The 22,346-nt window shown below is 42.6% G+C and overlaps 1 long non-coding RNA gene across 1 annotated transcript in view; it reads left to right on the top strand.

Annotated features, from left to right (window-relative positions):
* The first annotated feature begins 54 nt into the window (after positions 1–54).
* Positions 55–22,346, top strand: part of LOC141740458 (uncharacterized) — a 26,494-nt gene continuing 4,202 nt past the window's right edge. The window contains exons 1-2 of the long non-coding RNA XR_012586043.1: positions 55–189; positions 1,762–1,838. This is a non-coding gene — a long non-coding RNA (uncharacterized LOC141740458). The remainder of the gene's footprint in view (positions 190–1,761; positions 1,839–22,346) is intronic.

Raw genomic sequence — 22,346 nt, 5'->3', positions numbered from 1 at the left:
AGGTGGTGGTTGGACCGCGCCGCCGCCATCTTAAGTGCTGGCAAGCCGCCCCCTACCGCGGCGGGGCAGCCATCTTGGGCGAGGGGGTAAGGCGGTGCCATGATGCCGCGGCCGCCATGTTGAGCTCGGGAGGAAGAGGGCAGCGCTGGGTTGCGGTGTTTTCCGTGTCCTGGCGTAAGGCGATGTGAGGTGGTTTAATTTTTAAAAATATTATATTTTTTTCTTTCTCCCCAGAGGTATCTTGTGAGCTGCGCTAGGTGAAACCCTTGCTTCCCGGTGCTAGGGATCCTGTCAGGGATCCTGTGAAGGAGGCTGGGGCCGTGCGGGCGTTCACCTGCAGAGAGGTGGTAGGAAGAGGCGCTGACATAAAAACCCCCATCCCAAATAGAAGAAGGGAATTGGGGCGAATCCCCTCTTGCAGCTGACGGGTGGTTTGGGGAAGTGGTGTGGAGGAGAGCAGGCCGAAGAGCTCCGCTTTGCTGGCAGGAGCTTCACCGCCAACGCGGTCGTCGTGCCTGTGCTGTGGGCAGGTTTCATTTCCAAGTCTTAAGGGTTAGGCTAATATTTCTGCATAGGAAATGGTTTGCTGCAAAGTTTTGCCCCTTTGAAGTGTGCGTACGGGGTAGTCTGATCCCATATGTATGATCCCGCAACCCTGTTTCCAAACCCGCCTGTGGAATGGGCTGCCATACCACTATTCCACGTTTTATGTCTCGTTGTGACCAGGGGGTAAGTTCCCTCAACTTCAGAGTCTGTAACCCGCTTAGTCCAGGTGGAGTCCCTGCGGGCCCGTCTGCATCATGCTGAAACCTTGTCTGCCGGAGTTACCACCTTCAAAGAGTAGCTTGGTACAAATTTGTTCCTGGAAAAAGAGATTTGTATGTGCCTACGCTTCGTAGGGAAGGTGTGTCCATAGGCCAGTGGCAAGTGCAACACCAGTCAAATAATGCTTTAGCTTTTTACCATTTTGTTTGCTTGTTGGTTGTGCAAATTCTGAAAAAGTAGAAAGACTGTCAAAAAGGTATTCAATGAAATGTGCTATTTTTAAAAATAATTTTAGTATTTTCTCTATATATCTTATTTGCCCCTTTTCCCAAGGAACACAACTAGACAATGGTTTGACCTCATAGGTGAAAGAATGTTTACAGCAAAACTGCTAAATTAAGTCATGAGAAATAACAACACATGCATGTTTCCATTTTTCAAATATTTTTATTTTTTTCTTTTCTAATACCTGTTTACACTGTACTGGTGAATATTGTCAGAACTACCAGCACGTTAGATCTTTAAAAATGCATAACATGGTTTTAAATAATGTGCAAAGCCTGACGTTCATCCTTTGACAATAGTGAACTGAACACTGTACAGCAGTTACAACATGCTGGCAAATTACAATAATAAAATAGTGATCAAAGTGTAATATTAAAGCTTTGTTCCCACAGAGGCTTAAGCATATATCTGAACACATGGTAGTTTGGCTGAGGAAGGCTTATAGCAAGGCTATTTGTAGAACTTTTCATGTTTGAGATAGGTTTGTGGAATAAAAATGATTCAAGTGCGTTTGACAGTAATTATAATTAATCTGCTAATTTAATAAGCAATATAAGGCCTTTGTGAAGTATGGGGAAATTGTATCATTAATAGGATGTTTCTGGTACATTAGGAATCCTGTTACAGTAGCTGAAGGTACTCAGAGGTGACTGTTAATGAGCTGTATGAGTATTACATTGCGCCGCCTGGTGGCTGTTTTCTTTTTTTCAGCTTAGTGTCAGAAAACGCAGTGTAAAGCTTGTGCTGACCTGGCAGGACGGAAGGCGAAGCGGTGAGGGAACTGGAAGGTAGGGCAATTTAGCAGTCAAAGATCTTTGACCTTCACCCAGTGTACAACAGTATGCTTTACAAATTGTAAGGGTGCAGAGAAGAATCTATAAAAGCAGTAGAAGAATCTATAAAAGCAGTGGAATACTTTGTTGTAAAGCAGCAGACAAACTAGATTGTTTCTTCCCATATCTGTCAGTAGCCATTAAGTTCCAGGAGCTTAAAATATACCTCAGTGTGTGGTGTTAGTCCGTGAAGAATCATTTCCCGTTCCAGCTGTGTTTCGTTGATGGTCATTGGCCATGAGTGGTAATCATCCTTACAGCAACATTGTAAATAATATAATTAGAGGAAGTAATTTAATAATTATCTTCTCTTATACAGCTGATGTATCAATGATTTGAATGAGCATACAGAATAAACACACTGTCCATAAACTCCCCAGACAGCAATCTGAGCCCAACGTGCTAAAAAAAAAAAAAAGTGTAAAGCCCTTCTTTGTAAAAGACCAAAGCAACAAGCACAACCACGTACAACAGAAAGAGAGCAAGAAAGATCGACAGTGTCAGTAATTAGGTCCTAGAATAGAAGGAAATTTGTTAAGTAAAATTCCCGGCTGATTTGAGGAAGTGACTCATATCCTAAGCTACAAAGAAAGGCAGAAAATCCCTCCAAATGGTCCCTGCCAGTTTGACCAGAGAGAAATTTCCTTCTCTTTCTTTGGTGATACTCAGTAGTTCCTGGGACCACAAGCTTTAATCAATAATCAGTTATGAGTCTGTAAAATTAATTTTACTTGAATGCAGGATCAGATGAGACGTAAGCATTCTATATAAAAAAAATGAAGGTGATCTTCACTTTGGCATAGTGTGAATGATTGACAAGATGTGTGGGATTTCTTCAGTCACTCCTGCGTAAGCTTTGCTGGTTGAAGGAGATTACGTTTGCTTACGAAGGCAGACTGACTCTTTATAATAGCATTAGCCATGTTATGTATTAGTTCTGTGAAACTGAATCCATGGGTTACAACACTAATTTCAAGGTTATATTTTCAACATGTGAAAGTTTCCTTTACAGAATTGCATGTGTTGTAAACACTGTATGTTATTGGACATTTTATATACATGATGGACATTTTTTCTAGAGTGGTGGTATTCTATGCATTTTCAAACATATGTTGGTGGGTTTGGGGTTTTTTTTGTTTGGGTTTTTTTTTTTGTGGTTTGGGTTGGGTTGGCTTTTTATTTGTTGTTTAAAAGCATATACTTCCAAGCAATTTCTTTTCTTACAGCATGGTGAAAAAACGTTGTCATTTGAGATAACCGTCTTAATGTGAAGCCCCTCTGCGTAGGGCAATAGAGGTTTTAAGTCAAGCAGGTAACTGGTAACTTCAAGGTCCAGCCTTGATTTGTTAGGGGCAGCAAAGCGGCTTTATCAGTCACTGCTGCCGAGTCCTAAACTGCCAGGAGAGGGCGCAGCCTTCCTAGAAGTCTCAAATGGGAAAAGGTATCGTGGTGTGTCAAGATGATTCACAAAGGCGGTCTCCCAAAAACCCGCATGGTCTGGAGGCTCAGAGGCTCCTTCTGGGTTGGGAACTGAGGATGGCAGGGAGAACTTGTTATGGTCTACATCCGTGTCTTTCGTAAAACTTAGTCATTCATAATTCTGATGAAAATTGAGTGTTTATAGGGAAACGATTTAGCTTTTTATTTCTGTTTTTGGAGTTTACAATGTGATTCCTGAAGGTAACTTTTAGTTATACTATAAGCTGTGCCATATATCGTGTAGTGTAATGCAGAATATCTTCTGAAAGATGTTGGATTGCTAGCAGTGGATAGTACAGTTCTTGTTCTTTTTTCTTTCTTTTTTTTTTTTTTATTTAAAAAACATGTACAGTACAACATGGCTCCTGGCAGTGCAAGCTTTTTCTGGTTTCCCCACTCAGTGTATGGGGAAGAAACTTGCTCTAATCCAAGACTAGATAAATCTTCAAACTTCAGGTGGTTTGTTTCCCTTTCTGCTATGTCTGGCAATGCTGCTGATCAGAAACTAGGTAGTCAGTTTCCTGAGAAATTATCATGCTTGATTTTTCTTTCAATTGCAAATTAAAAAAAAAAAAAAAAAAAAGAACCGGACATTTGAAGATTTGAAATTATCCATAAAATGAATTTTAAATGGTCTTTGGACCTACCAGATCATTTCATTTCACTAATACCAAAGGCCTTCATTTCTGCTATTGTCAGTACAATACTAACTAATTTAAATTTTTCTGTGGAAATGAAATATAAAAAAATCAAGCAAATTGAAAACAGGAAACCAAACCATTGCAATTTATCTTCACAGAATGTTTTGACTTTTTCCCATCCTGACATGAAACTGAATTGGCACATTTCTCTGAAATGTTTTTAATTCAGTAAAACTGCATTTTATCTTAGACCATTATAGCTGACATAACCCCTACTAAAGCATTATCAAGCAGAAAGAGCTTGTCTGTCTGAATTCACCAATAAGCCTCAAAAGCTTTACATGAAAATTGTTTGTGGCTGTGGTTTCATAAGGTGGGCATTATCAAAGCTAGCTGAATAAATAATACGTGCTTTCTACTGGCTTCTAACTACTGGGCAACAGTTAGTAAAAGAAAAATTCTGCAGTTACTGTTAGCTAAGTTAAACAAAGTTGCAGCTGAGCAGAGAATGAACTGTTGCTAAAGCAGCCTGTTACTAAACTCCACTGCTGGTCTGTCCTTTGGCATCGAAAGGGGGTGAAACAGATCTAAGAGCAACTGATGCTTGTTTCTTTGATCCGTGCTTGATGCCCTGACCTCCATCGAGGTTTGGTGCAGACTGTCTGTCTCTTCCACTGCAGAGCTCTCATCTTCATTAGAGTTGAGGGAGCCAGGAGTGCCTCTTGGCCCCAGAGCATTCCCAAAGCGCATTGGGGACCCCGTTGTGAAGAGCCTATCTGGGTCTGTGGGCTGGCTGTGCAGCAGAGATCCTGAGGATCCCCATTCCCTGCAATTCTAACAGTGTCTGAATTAATTCCTGCTCCATGTGGTCTTCACATGTCTCTCTGCTGGCAGTGAAAGGAACTTGCTGAGCTTGGGCTCCCCGTATTAGGTGTTAGCCATTATAACCCCTATGTGGTGGTCTTTCTTTCCTCCCAGGTCTGTAACACCTCTCAAATCTTTTCAGAGGCACTGAGGTACTCTTCTAAACATCTCAAATGCCCAAGTCTTCTGCATTGCTGCTACTTCCTTTAGCATTGACCTCTGGGCATGCAGAATGACCAGGCACTGGTTTCTCTTGTTTCGGGCATCCAACAAAGGTGTCTTAGTTGTTCCCAGCTCTTCAAGGAAGGGACTGTCTCCATCTAGTTCTATTTGCACTGGCATAAAATGTAAAACATTGTAAGACATGTTTTAGATGCAACATAAAAATCTTCCGTTTGAAATGCAAGTTTGTTATTATTTTATACAAATCTCCCTATCTATCTTTGCTGGAGTCATAATTATGAAAGCTAGAAGACATTACTACATCAGCAGTCCATTCTGTGGTTATTCACAAGCCATTAAAACTCCCAGAATTGTCCTTAAACAATCCTAAATGCGTTAACTACAAAGAACCCAATGTAGTTACAGAAAACAGACGAAATGACAGTTATTTTAGTGGAAGGTCTTAGAAATCTCCTACATCTGAAGGGCATGTAGGTTCTTTGATTTTTAGCTCAGACTTATTTGGGCAAGGATAGGCTTGCTGACAACACTGTTTGTTGAGAGGGTTTGTTGGTTGGTTGGTTGCTTGCTTTTCTTCTGAGGAACTCCTTTCTGAGTCTCAACCATGTTTGCTGTTGATTTGGAGCCTCTAATGAATATGCAGGCTCACATTCTTGCCATACGAGGGCTACTTGGTGGATTAACCAGCTCATGAATGTCAAAACAGCCCCATTTTCCTGCCGTGGTCTAGACCACATCCTCAAAGTGGCAGAAGTTGATGACTTCTCTGTGGCAATACTACATGTACATATTTTTATATGTAACTCATCAGCAGCATGTGCAAAGTATATTTTAGTATACATACATTTTAATAACAGCAAGGCTTGTCAGAAAAGCCAATAGACAAACCAATGTAGCTGGCAAAAACTGGCAAGCTGTTGGCAGTGCTGGCATGTTCAGGTGTGAAGGAGATATAACAAACTTCAAGATGAGCGCAGGCTGAAAACAATCTGATTTCAGCCCTAATTTAACTGTGTTACTCAGACAAGCTGAGGGGGGAAAAAAAGGTGGCAAGTGTGGCAGCTCAGCAGTGGACAGACAAAATGATGTGCAGGCAGCACATACTGTTTCCTCCCAGGGCTGACAATACTTCCTTCTTCTAGAAGATGGTATTGTGTGAGTACCTCATCTGTCAGTGGGAAAGCAAGATTTCTAGCAAAGCTTTCCAGTGTGACTAAATGCTTTTTTTTTTTTTTTTCCAATAAAGGCTCTAAATGCAGAAAGCTGACAAGAAAAGAAATCAAAATTATTCATTTAAAGACAGTCCCTTTCCTTTAAGAAATCTGGCTTGTGAGTTTTGTACATTTAAGATGAAAAGTGCTAAAAATGCATTATTCTGTTTTAATGATCCAATTTATTTATTGAATAAAGGTGAGTTGATTTCCATAGCCATCTTCCTTCCTTGTGCTTCAGCTCTTCTCTGTGGTGACAGGAGTCAAGAGCCACCAAACGCCCCTGTAGATCAGCTGGTAGGAAATTCTGAGGTACAAACTACTAACTAGTCCTGTGTATGGGCACTATTACAGCAGTCTCTTGCATACTGGGCTGTTCAGGGTAAGAAGATATATGCCCATAATCTCTATTAGCATCTCTTTTTAGGCTTTTTCATTTCTAAGGCATTTCAGAGGGTTTTGTGGTTTGTTTTGGTTTTTAGTTTGGATTGGTGGGTTTCTTTGAGGTTTAGGAACACTGAAACTCACCTCTACAGATGATGTATATTTAAGAAGACCTGCAATATCCTGTTGTAATTGCACAAGTTCATTTCATATATATATATATGTCAACACAGTCAGTGAAATTCAGGTGACTGGTTCAGATGTTTTGGACAAGTTTTCCTCATGAACTAGTGTTGTGTGACTGGCAGTGATGCATATCAATAAAAATAACTTGAGATTATTTTTTTTCCAAAGATCATGCCCTTTTTACAGTGAATGGCAAAATGTCCATTAAACATAAGTGAAAGTAGGATTAAGTTCCAGGCTTTAAAACGGAAATGGCTGAGGTTTTTCTGGGTTAATGATAACTTCTGTCTCAAATGCAACTGCCATGAAAAGAAAGTGGTTTCTTTTGCAGAAATTTGTCAAAATCCTTCTCATTGTTTTTCAGACTCATATCTGATGCCTGTTTTCGGTACCACATATGTCAATTTTATCCTCTGTCATATTTTCCTGCAATGAGTTTGCTTTCTTGATCTATGTTCATTGAGATGCAAAGCATCTGGGATGTAGGCAGATAGCAAGGGTAGTTCTCAGAAAAATAGGATTGCTTTCTGGAAAGCTCTTATACGAGAAATATGTGAGATTGGCCATATCTGGTTGTAAATTACCTGACAGGGTTGTTGTCATAGGTAAATTATAAACAACAAGACAAAATCTAGAGAGAAAATACCATGCCCCAAATAGCCAAAATGTTTTTGAATGCTACCAGAAGTACTGTCTGGCCCAGCTGCCCTGGAGTCCTGCAGACAGCATCTTTTGGCTGCACCAGCAGTCAGAATGAGACCCTCAGACAGAGGCACCTGTTGGTCTCCATGTGGTCCCCTGCTGTTATTTCACAAGCAGAAATAAGCAAGACTGAAGCCCTGACATATGTACCAAGGCACAATGTGGGAAGGAGCAGGCAGAAGGGAGCGTGGAGAGCTGGTCAGGGAGGGAAACTGCAGGACGACAAAGGCAATCACAAAGACAGCGGGGCAGATGAGACGAGGTCCAATCCCCACGCCTTCAACATCCAGGATCAGTGCAAGATCTCCTGAGAGCAGCCGAACTGGCTCTGCTGCCACAAGGAGAGCTAGGAAAGATGAGATTAGGTAAATCCAGGTGCCTGAGAAATCTGTTTAAATTCACCAGCCTCTAAGCAGGAATCTTCTCTCTAAATCGTGGCTAGCTGGGTTTCAGCACTGGGAAAAGGTGCTCTCTCTGAGCCAGCTCCTTGGTTCTAGTAAGCAAATATGATCCCAGCAAGCTTATGTGATATCGCTGATGTGCTCTGCAGGAAGTGCTTCCCCTTGCCATTCCCTGCATCTCTCCGTACAGTCTAAATGCAGCCTGTGTCATTTCAAGGGAGATAATGTGCATCTTAGCAGTGAGCTGCAGCCACCCCATCTCTAACCTTATTGAATTCAGTTGTGCATTAGTGGTGAATTTGGTGCATGGTTTTCAGTTTTTAACCACTGAACTGAAAAAAACCTTAATAAGCACAATAGACCTATAAAGTTATAGGCTCTAGCGCTTGTTGCAAGGAGCCTCAGTTCCCACCATAGTTGAGAGACGACTATTTTCAGAGCACCAGCTTGGGCTCTGTACTCTCATCTGGCCAGAGGGGGATCTGTGATCAAATCTAGATGTTGAGGTACACAGTGCTAGTGAGTTGGAAACACAGCTCCGAACAGCACCCAAAGCACCAAGACCTGTCTTCCCAAGACAAACTGATTGCCAGATGTTTCAAAGGAGTAACTCTGTCTCGATTTCCCTGCATTTATGGAGTTGTTTATAATGTGGGCCACAGGGTATTTGCTGTTTGCTTGGTCAGATGTAAGTCAGCAGTTCATTGGATTTAAATGAAAGAGGATAGCGACTTACAGTCGGTTTGCATGGAAATGGCTTTGGGCCAGTTGCCCAGTTGTGGAATGTTATACGAGCAGAGCAGATATAATTATTTCCAAATTTGGCCACAATCCATATTTTATCCATATTTAACCATATTTTGCTGCAAAGGGGCTTGTCTCCTTCGGCAAGAAGTCCCCTGGGCAGAAAGCATATCCTCAGTAACTCACTGTTTACCCCATACTGGATGGAGTTTCCAACAAATTCTCCTCTGTGGAGGAGCCAAGATGCATGACCCTTGCTAGGGATGCAGCTATCTCCCAAAATCAGTCCTCTCTCTCCTCGGCAGCCTGTCTCACTTAGGAAATGTTGCAGCTTATGAGATCATTCACAGTTCTCTGAACAGCAACTTATTCTTGACACAAAACCTGTTGGCAATAGCCTGGATTTTTCAAGGAGCAAAGACTCCTGTGCATATCATCACATGGAGCAGGAGGGAGTTTCAGGAGCACTGTGGAGATCTCTCACCAGTCAGGTGCTTGTTCTGCTTATTCAAAGAGATGGTGGTATGTGAACCAGCTTTCATGCAAAAATAACAGGCATTTTAGCACGTGACTGCCCCCCCACCTCCAGCAAGTCCTTTTGTACCTTCTGGGATCATTTTATCTGGCTTGTGCTGATGGAACTTGATTGCTATCAGATGGCCCTTTGCAGAATTGCTTCAGGGATGAGGAAGATACAGACTGAACTTGCTGCAGAAGCTGTTGCAAATTGACCTATTCTTCTCATAGCCAGACAGTCAGGGATGGATGGTGTATCCACTTAGTGGCTGCGGAGCCATGAGTCTTCTGATCTTTTTCCCCTGTATAAATGTCTTCAGATGCAGTTTGACAGCAGGTTGCACTAAGAAGATTTTTCTACTCTACAGTTCTACCCCATCAAGACATGCTTAAATTATCCTACAGGCTGTGCCTTCAGAGAGTCCTGTGTTACTTACACATCTCTGGTTTTGGCTGACGATTTATATGCCGTTACTAGCTAGGCCACTTCTCTGGAGAGTCCCCCTTTCTCAATCTGACAGAGATGCAGACAGACAGAGCTACAATTCTGTGCTACCTAAAAAAAACCCAGGGTGATAACCCTTTACAAAGCATGACAAAGAGTCACTGTGTGCTCAGGTTTGCCTTGGGGCTGGTTTGCTTTTACAGAACTGGACCAGTTTCTCTTGAGTCAGATTCTGTTATATGCAAGTTACTGTGGTGCCTTTAATTCAGTTTCAGAGTGGACCAAATAGGTTTCTTCCCCCTTCACAATTATTACCTTGTTATTGCTCTGTTTGTTAATGTGTATTCTGGTAGTATTGCACAGCTACAAGCATGCCCCAGGGCCTGGTGCAGTAAGTGTCCGTGGTTTTTCTCTCCTGATTGTGTAGAAGGAGTCATCACTGCATTATAAACTTATCTCTGCAGCTTCTCAAGGCTCATTCTTGCCCGTGGGAAAGCTTCCTACTGGAAAAGCGTCAGGCCTGGCTTTCTGTGGGATAGGCTGGACTGTTACATCCTGACCTGAAAGAGGACCGTTTCTTTATCTGCACTGGGACTGTTATGAGGGAGCAGATAGCAGTAGGACAGAGCTGTGTTGGACCCCAGCCTAATGCTGGCCCCAGGTAAGGCTCCACAGCAGTTTCCAGGTTTCCCTTGGGAGTCATAATTTGGTTAGAGTAAATATGATGGCAAATGAGTGAGTCCCATGAAAAACAGGAAATAATCTCTGCAGTTGTGGGAGCTAGTGCTAGAGTGTGGAAAATACATAGCGTTTGTGTGAGCTTTTGAGTACTGGTTTTATTCCTGTGATTCTTTTTGGCTAATCTAAAACCTTGATGTTGAATTCAACCATTTCCTATCCCAAGAAGCAAATATCACCACCACAGGACCTTCTTTGGTGCATAAAGGTGCTGTTTACATTTCCCATTGCACAGGTATTGCTCAGCTATGAAAAAACAGAATCACTGTTTTACCAAGGCAAGGGTTGCTAGAAGAGAGGGGTCTCCCAAGGGATTATAGGTTGTAAGTTGCTCGATCTGTAGAATGCAACAAGCTGCAGTGATGTCTACCTAACACACATATGTAGGCTTTGGACTCATTAGAATTAAAAATGTTTTGAAGGTCGGAACTAAACCTGTGTGTGACTGCCTGTGTGTATTTACACTTTTCTTGCAAAAGACAAAAAGAAAAGAAAGTGATACCTGCTCTTCTGGTGATTAGGATTGTTTGTCTGCGTGATGGTTGTTTTCTCTGAGGCTTTTGTGCACGGTGTTTTACAGCCAGTGGGCTGCTCCTGTGTAAAATTCCTTCAGAGGATACTCCAGAGGAGCCAACTGCAATTAAAACCCAAGACTGTCCCAGTCCTTCTTTGACATCTCCCTCTTTGACTTCTGTTATCTTTAAATTACATCCTTAGTGCTGTCACTCTGTCAGAGTAGGACCACCTTTGCCTAGATCTTTGCCCATGGAAGGTTTAATATATTCCTGACCCAGTTAGGAATCTGAGGGTTTTCCCCTCATTTCCTTGGGGTGTATGTAAAAAAAAAAAGAAAAAAAAAAAAGATTCAGGGTCTGAATGTCTAAGCTCCAAAGACCCCACCATCGTGAACCCCATTGACAATAAAAAATGCCTGTAAAGGCAGAGTCTTGTATCTCCGAAGTCTTCAGGTTTAACAAAATAGATGAGGGTATCATTGTCTCTCTATTTTGCAGTCCATCAGAGCCGTTAGCCCCAAATCTTTGCTCAGTCTTTAGTTGGAAAAAGTAGACGAGGAATTTGAAGTGAGTAAGAATACATCAGGACGCCTGAGTTTAGCTAAGACTGCATATAAAAATAATATTGTCTTAGAAAATGAAAAGCCTGTGCCCTGCATCTGCTGAGCAAGGGGTTTCATGCCCATGTTTTTTTCCTGCGTGCTAGCAGATTCACAAGATGGGATGCATTCTGACTGTGGCTAAATAAGCAGCTGGAGGGCTGTTATCTCTGTGCAGAGGCACGAGCCTGTTCCCTTTCTGTTTTCAGGCGCTCTGCCCATTCCACCTCCTTTGTAGGGGATGCAGTCTTATGGGAGGGTGAGCATGTTCACGTACATCATAGAGTTGCTACTAGCTGAGACTGAGCTCAACAAATTGTTTCTGTCCCATTCTCCCAGAGGTGCTCACTTAATAATTAATACCTGGTATTTATACCTTTTGGTAAAGCACTCCGAAACACCTGACAGGCTGACTTTGTGTAGCCTGTGATCATTGACCCACCTCTGGCATTCAGCCATTTTGGAGTGATAAAATGTAAGCTATGCACAGAACTGGCAACCCAAAACAGATGAGGTCAGATTTGTTTGCTGCTGTAACCTCCTCGACATCAGTAGAGTACCAGTATTGTTTCCTCTAGAAGAGGAAATATTTCCATTCAAGAGTAGGAGACCACCAAGGACTGAAGGCTGAATACTGAAACACTGAGCATTCCCAGTGCTGTTTGCAAAGAAACCCACCAGCCAAGAGCTATTTGGTAGTTTGGATTCTGAGAAGGCACTGTTCTGTGTCTTGCTTTATATGCCAGTGCTGAACAGTTCAAAATGGACAGGGATAAAACATTACCCTGTTCAGTCTAAGCGAAATGATAAATCTGCTCTCTTGAAATGCGATTCTGCTTTATGTGGTTTTACTTTTGGTGGAAGGGGAAGCATGTAGTGTTTTCCTATTGCCACCTGTTTCTGGCAATGCAGGATCTATTTGAAAGCCACTGAAAGTTCCCATAACCAATAATTAGTTTGGATCTGGCCAATAGGAAACTGCTCTCAGCCATATGGAAAGTAATTAAAAATAAATAAAGGTCACATGTTTATAGAGCCCTTTCCACATCATTTAGTGTTTCTAGTTGATAAAGAGTATTGTGTTTCTTACTCCTACATATAGAAGATGCATGCATCACCTGTGGGATGTTGTGCAGGTGCTGCCCTAAGTGCCTTGGTTCCTTCCAGGGCTTTTTATTCAGATCTCTTTCCAAGCCTGACGGGACTGGTGAATCCCTGTGGAAGCAGAATTGCAAGTGTCGTCTTTGTTGTGTGAGTGATGCATAACCCTCTGCCTTCAGCACTGAAAGCCTTTGCTGTTCTTCACTTTCTTAGGGTGATAGTTTCCTTCCTATTAGCAGTTGCTTAAGGAAACATCTGGAGTCATCTATCTATGGCCTGTTGTTTCCAGCTTGCTCTTTTTTTTTTTTTTTTTTTTTAAGCACAGGGTGTGTATGTGTGCGAAGGGGAGATCAGGCATCTACATTTGGGTGTTTGGTAGAAGGCAAGTGTCCTCAAGATCCCTTTATAAACACTGGAACCAAAGCCTTTGGAAGACCATTCAGGGCATGAAAATTGTCTCTGCTAAATCATCCTCCGGAGAAGTGTCTCTCTTTCCGCTGTCTATATAGGGAACCCACAGAGACCAGACTGAATTACCAGAGCTGAAATTAGATGCTGCAAAAGGGTGTATGAATACCCCTGCAGTTCCAGCTACTACTCACCCTCTAAAAGGCTTCCAGTTTTCCCATTAATGTAGCCACTCAGCTAGCCTAAGCAAAAAAGCAGTCTTTGCAGAAAAAATTGTACATTAAGCATCACTCTTTATTACACCAAATAGCTCTTTTAAATCCTCACCCTGGGAAACTGTTGACACATGTTCGAGTCACTCTACTACCTTCTCCCAGTAAATGCATGTGTAATTGTATTTGTGTATACTAGTTACATGTTGCTGTGGAAGTTTTGGCATGCTGATATATATCTGCATGCCAACCCTCACAGCCTGTGGCTTCATGGCCGTATATGGAAGTTCACCTGTGAAGGTATCCAGGATTTCCCTTTGGATCTGTTTGAGGTCTAAACCAAGCAGCTCAGAAGATGGCAAGTGGAGCTGCTACATGCCTGAGATGGGTGGCACTCTCTGGCAGTGAAAATTGTGGCCTCCTCTTTGAAACCTGGCTCACATCACCCTGAATGCCATGAAGGAGGTTTCTTCCTGCCATGCTCTCTCCAGAACAAGGTGTTCCCTGTGGATTGGTATGTTCTGAGAGGCTAGATTTGGCTATTCCCTTCCAGCACTGCAGGTAGAAAAAAGATCGCTTGAACAGAAAGGAAGACACAAAAATTATTTGGAGGCTGGACAGAGGCAGGTGGGAACAGGCTGACGAGGTGGAGGTCCTCTTGGTCTGGTGCTGTGGCTGTATAGATTCGGTGTCTAAAATCCCTTGTGGGGAAAGAATGACATGGAGGGAGTCATTGCCTGCAGTTGACTGGGGGGGTTCCTGGAGGCCAGATGTAGGAAAGCTTGAAAGCACACATTTCAGCATAATTAGAGGTTTTTCTGAAATTAAGATAAAACTTGATATGCAAAGCCTGTACACTTGGATTTCACGTTGCACTACACCCCCTGGAGTAAGCCTTTATCTTACATTTACATCAGGATGTTAGGCAATATACCACCACCTGCAATTTACTTTGACTGTGGTGACTGTTCGTTCTTATAGTGTGGATTGAAGCCATGTGCTAAAATGTTTTAGAAAAGTTTCCAGTCTGGTATTTGGTCATTAGCTTGAAAAGGACTGTGTACTTTGAAGAAAGTGATAATAAACAGGATGAAAGTGTATACAAACCTAAATGATACTGAGAAGGTAGTTTAGGGTCTTCTCTTTATTCATCCACCTATTAAAGGATAAAAGGGCATATAATGAGACAGAAGAATAGTACATTGAAGGCAGACAGAGAAAAATTCTCTTTGCATGGAGTATATTGCCATTCATGAACAATGTCAGAATGCATAAACGTAACAGGATTTTGAAAAAGATGAGGCATTTAATAGCCTCCACGCCAACTGAAATCACTGCAACATCAGTGATAAATACATAAAATTCAAAACCGTTGAATAGGTTTCAGACCAATTCTACTTAAAGAGAATTGAAAGAAAAATCTGTCTGGGACAGGCTATGCTGTAGCTATAGCTGTCTGCCACAGCATCTCTTGTGCTGTCCTCCAAAACACGTTCCAGTTAGTACAGCCAAAGACTGTGAACTATTTGGACAGCCAGTTTTATCAAGTATAATAATCACCATGCTCCTGTGATGGTCTGTGATCATCAGTTTATTTATACTGAATACAGCAACAGCCTACTGGAAGATACTTGACATTCTGACACCTACCTGAATGGCTGCGGAATGCTTCAAGTGTATGTTAGTTATTTCTTCTACAAGTGAACCCAAATTGTGCTCTATGTAGAGCCACTTGGGTTAGCACTCGGTGGAAAGGTTCAGACCTTGACTGGTCCTGTACAACTCCTGTCTAAACCAGCCCAATGACAGGACCCTTAACCTGTCTGATATTATTCCCGGAGAGTCTGAAACAGCTTCTTCTGCTTTATGAGGCATATAAATGCTTTACGAGACATGTAAGTTTCCAACAGATGCTGCTGCACATCTGCTCTGCACAGGCAGCTCCCGGTTACCTCCCAATTGACTTTGCTTATAGGCAACTTGGCCCTACCAACTGTGCTCCCACATCTGTACAGTTTTGTGACCAGCCATAAGCCTTGCACTTCTGCAATCTTGATAAGATTTAGTGAGCCAGGGACCTCTGCACCATGCACCGTTGTGCAATACAGACACCCTAACACTGCCCACTGGCAGCTGACACCCAGGACTGAGCCCCTGGAGGATGTCTATAGATGGCCATCAGTTCCCTTTACTGGTACAGAGATGTAATTTCATGTGTTACGGGACCAGGTAAGGCAGGTCTAACCTGCAAATGCATCATCTCTTCATCCTGGAAAGTGGGATTCTGTTTTTTACCAGCTTCCCTTTCAGGCTGGCCAATGTGAGCCACACAGCTCTCAGGGCACAGTCCTGGAGGTAGAAGCGCTGTGCTTGTCAGTTGTTGAACTTCTGAGCTGCTGTTCATTCCTGCCCTTTCCTCCTACCCCAAACAGTGAAATGTTTGCTGGCACTGTCCAGGAATTCATCTGTTGGCATTTTAATATGCATGTGTACGATCATCCAATTGCTACAGTTACACCGTGGGAATCTTGTTTCTAAAAATACACCAATCTCTGCTGCTCTCCAACACTAGCATGAGATAATGTATCATGTTCCCTCGCTGCCAGTGACACGCAGGATGAAGGTAATCAATACATCTGGTAATACATAAAGAGAACAATTATAATTTCAACTGATTTCCCTTTCACTTAAAATCATCATCGTCTAGCCTGCATTATCACAGCGTCAGCTGTACAATGCATTAAAACAATCATGTGCTTCCCTTTGCTCAACAGAATCCCGTTATTTTGCCTGAGAGCATCTTTTGAATAGCTCAAGGAGGTTAGGTTTATTATGGGAACCCTCCACCAGTTCATACTCCAGCAGGTGCTCAGTTGCTATCAATCAGTGTACTTCCACCAAAGTCAAGAGAGATCTACCTGTTTGCATCATTCAGGATGTGATTGCTGTATTTTGTCTAGGAAAATATGTGTGCGCATCATCTTTTGAATTCAACGTGCAGCAAACAACTCCCTGCTAACAAACCTGATCTTCCATGTTCCAGCTTCTCTTCTGCATTATTTAAATTAAAGGTGAAAGCACTGTGAGTCAGTGGAGGCTGCAAAAAATTGATGGAATGCCATTTAATTTTTACTGTTTAAAAAAGCATATTTTGGAAGGATTTTGCATTGCAAATAGCCCTTCTGATCCCAGAGGAGCTACTCACAGTGTGTGGCATTACTCAATCTTACTGTTGGATATTTTGGTCCAAAATAACATGTCTGCCTTGGGAGCAAAGGAGGAGGCCTGGGAGTCTGAACTCCAGTGTTGTAGCCAAAAGTCACAGTGTTGAGACATTAGGTGCATGGAAGTCAGTATATTACAAATTACAGCACTGATTGCTGAGAAACTGTTGTTACATCTCTGTTCTTCCCTCTTCTTGCCCATGGTATAACAGCAGTAAATGAGAAGCATTCATGAATTAACACGAATTGTAAAGTTTGTCAGTGCTTTGAAGTTCTTCAGTGAGTGGTGCTAAATAAAGTACGCCTTGGTCGGTGTCTATAGAGGACATAGAAAGCTCTGAAGTCACAGGAGAATTCTTCTGGCTGTGGGGTTTCCAGCAACGGTTCTCTCTTGTGGAGAGGACCTGCCACCCCTGAGAAAAGGCAGTGGAAATGGAGGGGAATGGATGTGAAAATTGTGTTCTGCACCCCTGCAATAATCCAGAGCTGCTCCCAGCTTTGCCCCTCAGAGTCTGTTTTGTAGCCACTGTAGCTGATTGTATCTTTCTTCCAAAAATGGGGTGTAAAAGGACTCCCACTGTCCTCATTGTGGCCTTTGTACTTTTAAATTAAAATATTTAATTTTCCCCTGGAGATTGTAGTGAATCTGTTGCTTTCCCAAGAATGTTTCTTCTACATAAAGCCATAGTCTGTCCTCGGTTTGGGGCTAGATCTCTTCTAGACAGTGATTATCTTTCCCATTGAACAGAAAACTTCTTAGAGAGCAGCCAGGAAAGAATCCTCTCTGCCTCTTTGAGCACGCAGTGCTGGAGCTGCTACTGCAGCTTGTCATACATTACAATACTGTCAGCACTGGCTTTTCTCCCATCACAAGGGGTTTTGGAGCCAGGCAAAGGCAGAGACACTGAGCACTCTCGGAAACCTCCAGCATCTCCATCAGCGCTTGGCAATGGGCTGCTCCACATCACGGAGCTCTGCCTCTCTACTCGATTGAAGCAGCACGTGCCCATGGCCTCTGGGCACCGAGAGAGCATGGCTCTTGGCTGCTAATATCAGATTGCCTAGTACTAATATCCGTGGCTTTTCTCTGCTGCTAAAATTTACTGTTCAGCTTCAACGAAGTTTTTTTCTAATTAACCAGGCTTTTGTTCCTACGTTTCAGTGTCCCAAGGAAGACCTGTTCTGCAAACCAGGAGTCAGTGTAGCTCTGTTTCACTGTCATTTGTGGCTGCTGAGAGGGCTTGCAGGTCTCCTTCTGCCTGCTGGGAAGAGAGCTGCTGAAAGACACCTCCTTCTCAGGGTCTTTCACTGAATGATCCCCCCTGTCCCCAGCATAACAGCCCTGGTCTAGCAAGGCACCGGTGTGGAAACTGAAGCCTCAAAACCTGAACAGGATGAGAAATGTGTAACCTTTGGAGAATGCTGGAGTCGATGTGATGTTTTGAAGCCAGCCTCTATTCTTAGAAGAGTGATGAAAGTCATAATTCAAAAATAAGATCCAGTGCAGTGCTAGCACTCGTATTCGTGGTATTCCTGTGAGTAAATCCCTCAACATGAATTGGCTTGACTTCAAGTTCAGAAACACTCCGCCAAAATAAGGGCCAGCTGTGAGGCGTCAGTCGTACTGATCTGAATGGGAGAGAAGTACACATGGCACTTGCCATACCAGGTGCTCTCAGTGGAGTGGGCGACCCCTTCCTTTCCTTCCCCCTAAAACAGATGTCTGTAGTTTACTCAGTATTACAGGTCAAAGGAGAGCTTTTCAAGGGCCTCTACAGGACTTAGCCAATGCAAGTGGTGAAATTTTATGTATATATTCCCCCTTTTGAAAATCCCCCCAAGCACTTATGTGGCTGCTGTTGTTCTGCTGTCTGGTGGGGACTAGATGCTGCCTTTATACTGTTCCCAGCCATTTCTGGTTTGCATCTAGGTTACCTAATGCTGTGTTTGAACTCAAAATCTCTAGATGTCTTAACATACCCCTTTTTAGGGTCATGTATAGTAAACGAAGGGCCAATTTCAGGCTGGCTTTGAGCAGGGATGGCCACAGATCCATGCTTATGGGTTAGAGCTAGGCTGAACTGTGTGGGGAGCATCTGATTCATAGTCATTTTATTGGGAAGAAACCCACAGAACTAGCTGTATTCAGATCCTGCTCATCTGTCGCTTGGATTTTGAGGTTTCCCTCGGAAACCTCACTCATTTTTTACAGCCACAACTGGATGTGGGGCATAATCCTTTCCCGTTTGGGTCATGCAGAATTTTTCCAATAGCTTTAACTGAAAGATGCCAAGACCTTAAAAGTTTTCTCTTGCACTTAGGTCAATGTGAACTTTAGTTAGGATCATGACAACAAGTGAAACACTGGATTTCATAATAACTTATGTTTGGAGCCAATATGGTGGTTTTACTCACCATGTAACCCTCACCCATGAATTTGGTTCCACCAGAGTAAACTAGAGCATATGTGTGAGTTACGCTGCTGATGGGCTGTTTTATCCTATGCAAAAGTGACCAGGCATTGGTGTCTCCTGTCCTGGCCGTGAGGTCTGAGTTGTGCCTGTTAACTCCTGAGGCTTACGCTGCCCAGTGATGTCAGCAGCAGTCGTGCATGAGTAAGCAAGCTATTCTTTCCTCTAATGAAGTTATTTGATTGTTCTGTATAATGTGTTTAAACTGTAAAGGAGTTTTACACAAGCTGTTACCAAAGCTGCACATCTCATGCCAAAATTTCACACTACGGTTTTATGAGGGAAAGAGTTAGCTACCTCTGAAAAACAGTCAGAACATAAAAGAAGCCAGAAATTAAAGAAGTCAAGAGGGTGTGTACTGAGCACTAATAATTCAGATAAAAGACAGAAAAACCTAGTGAAGATTTCACATTTTATTGTTATTAAAAGTTCATTATGAAATTGGCACAACACATAAAAATAGATTTGTGGTGAATGATACATATTACTATTATTGCCCGGTCATTTCGTGCACACCCTTCACTTTTAAAAATCAGAAGGTAATGAATATAAGACATTTCGTCAGCTAACTGCAAAACCAGTGTTACTGCAGCAGAAAAAAGCTGTGCTTTCTGTTGACTCTATCAAATGGGTAATGTAGACAGAAATAGTCCTCTATTCATACTTAAAAATAAACTCAGTTTTTGAGTATGCCCCAGCTGAAAATAACTGGAGAGGGAGAGCTAGAAATACCCCTTTTCTTATGGACCTATTTCCATGAAAGTCAAAAGGATTTTTGCCATGGATTTTAAAAGCAGCAGGATATGGTTATTTGTTGACAGGCAGATGGAGAGGCCTAGCAACAGAAGCTAGGGAGGACCTGTGGCAAAGTATGAGTTTATTATTTTGATCTTGCACATGCTGCTAAATCTTCTTGTTGTAGTAATTGTGTATGTTCATAACAGCAGTGATTGCTGGGAGGAGCTGAGAGGGTGTATCAAAGCCAGATAAAGCGTCTGCAGCTCATTTTTTCTCCCCGTTTGTGTTGGCCTTGGTTCTAACCCCACACGCTATTTACTGCGAAGTGACTTTCACCTGTATGCTTTCTGATCCACGTGTGAAAATCAGAACAATACCCATGATTACAAAAAATCTCATCAGGTCACTAACCATTCCTAGCCTTGTGTAGCTTTTCTTCCTAATTTCTGTGCTTATCTCAGTGAGCATTTAGGGCTGCCCTCAGCCTGACTCTTGTTCCTCATACTGTCCCATCAATTCCAGGGGTGCTGGGGGGTTGCTTAGTTAGTTGAACTGGCTCAGCAGAATAGCAGTTCTGCAGTTTTCTGCATGAAAAGGTCACTGTAACCAGCCGTAGTGTGGAAAGCAGAGCTGTGGGTTTCTGCGGGGAACACCTGTCATGGATGGGAGGCAAGATGAGCCCCACATTAGATACACCAATTGAATGTCTGTGGGGAAAAAAAGTACCTTAGTGGCATGGTTATTCCTATTATTTATTTGGGAGCCTCTTTCAAAGAAGGCAGGTAGGAACATGAACCCATTCATGCTTTCCAAATTTGTGAGCAATGCTGGTTTTTTGCTGTGTGTCCTGGTGTGGCGTTGCAGAAGGCGGCAGCTAACAATGTGGCAAATGCCCATCCCCGGGACACTGTCATGCAGCTCCACAGCCTGTGCTCTTGGCTGGCTCTGAAATGCCTACTCCCTCTCTCTGTACTCACACTCCGTTAGGACTACAGCATGTCATGCTACCCCAACACTACTACCAAGCTTGAGAGCGCTGTGGCTACTCTTTTATTTCCTCCACAGTGAATAGTTTTAAATCGCGGAAGACAAAAATCTCAGTGCTGCTCCCTTACGTTAAAATCTCAGGGCTTCAGTCTCAGCCTCACAGCAGGAGAGTGACAGGGGTGGAAAGCTGGCACAGCAGAATGGTGAATCAGGCCCTCCCTTTGGTTTTCAGGCTGTTTACTCAAAACAGCCCTTGAGAAAGATGCTATGCCTCAAGCAGATGTCACATTCAACCGGTTTAGCAATATTACGCCTATTTCTTCTCAAGCGAGTCGAGGAGGGGAGGGAGAATATAATATATGTTAGTGCAAGTTCACATAGACAACATATGAATATTTAGTACAAAATGTTCTTTCAAGGTGGGGCAAAGATTTCTAATTGTGACACAAAAAGAAGGTCTTTTGTAACATTTTTAACAACTTGGCTGTGTGAAAAAAAAACGTTTATGTGAAATATGTTTAGACACAGACTACCTCACGTGATACTTAAGTATTTCAAGGCTCTTTCTGAGTAGGCAATAACATCTTTTTTTTTTTTTTGTAATTAAATCAGCTTTATCACAGCCAATTCCAAATATAACTAAATCGGTCATGGTTTTTTGGTTGTTTTTTTTTTTTGTTTTTGTTTTTGCTTTTTCCTCTTTGGAAAAAATAAAGCTATGCTAAGTTGAGGGGTTCCGCTCCTCATGGGTTTTACCCATTCAAGGCTTCTTTCATTTCAGAATTCATTTCCTCATTCAGAGGAAACCACGGAAATATTCAGCTAATAAAATCTAGCATAAGATTTCAAAAGTTGGTTCACACACTCACTTAGTCCTGAAGAATTGCAGCTTCCAAGAAGCTCACAGACTACTTGTCCCTACTGAACAACATTTTGAAAACCTGGCCCAATTTGGAGTCAGTCTTATTTCAGGTCTGGTAGGGCTTATATCCAAAATGAAGATCTGAATAATCTCTAAATTGTGGAGACCAAAAAATTCAGATATAAATTTTGCAGCACAGTCTCCCATCTTGAACGTTTGGATTTGGCTCAAAGTCCAACTGAACAGAAAAGTTTAAGGCCTCGGTTTTCTCTGACTTACACTGCACATAGAAGTGTTCAACAGTAGCTTCTGAAGACAATCAACCAAAGCAAGCCAAGCATGCGTGGAACAGCCCTTGATTATATAGACATCATCCTTCTTTTGCCTGCCATAGCCAGGCACTGCCCAAGAGCAAAAGAAAAGTAAAAAGGCTTCCAAACCAGTGTTAGACAAATAGATGTGGAAGCCTTAACAGTGACTTTCTGCCCTTTCCTGAGCTCTCAGCCAAACCACAACCCATCAGAAGTGGGTTCACAGCCCTTCCTGCCTCCAAGCCTGGCTCAGAAACCACAATAGGGCAGAATCAGGTGGTGGGCGCCGTGGTTGGTGGAGTTATGCAAAGGCAAAACCAGAATCGGTTTCAAAAAAGCATTTTCGCGAGATGAACTACCGGAGCAGGAAAAAACTGGGAGTGCCCAGCACAGCAGGTGGGAACAGAGGTAAGGCAGGCCATCGTGATGGCGTGTTGAGTTCATCTCAACATCCCTGGCCTAGGCACTGTGCTGTGCTGAGCCTGTGCAGGATAGAAAAAGTCCAAGGGCTGTGCTAAGCTACTCCTGCTACCAGGAATCC

This window comes from Larus michahellis, chromosome 3 (assembly GCF_964199755.1).
Source record: "Larus michahellis chromosome 3, bLarMic1.1, whole genome shotgun sequence".
Classification (NCBI taxonomy): Eukaryota; Metazoa; Chordata; class Aves; order Charadriiformes; family Laridae; genus Larus; species Larus michahellis.
This window is presented reverse-complemented; position numbering and strand designations above follow the sequence as displayed.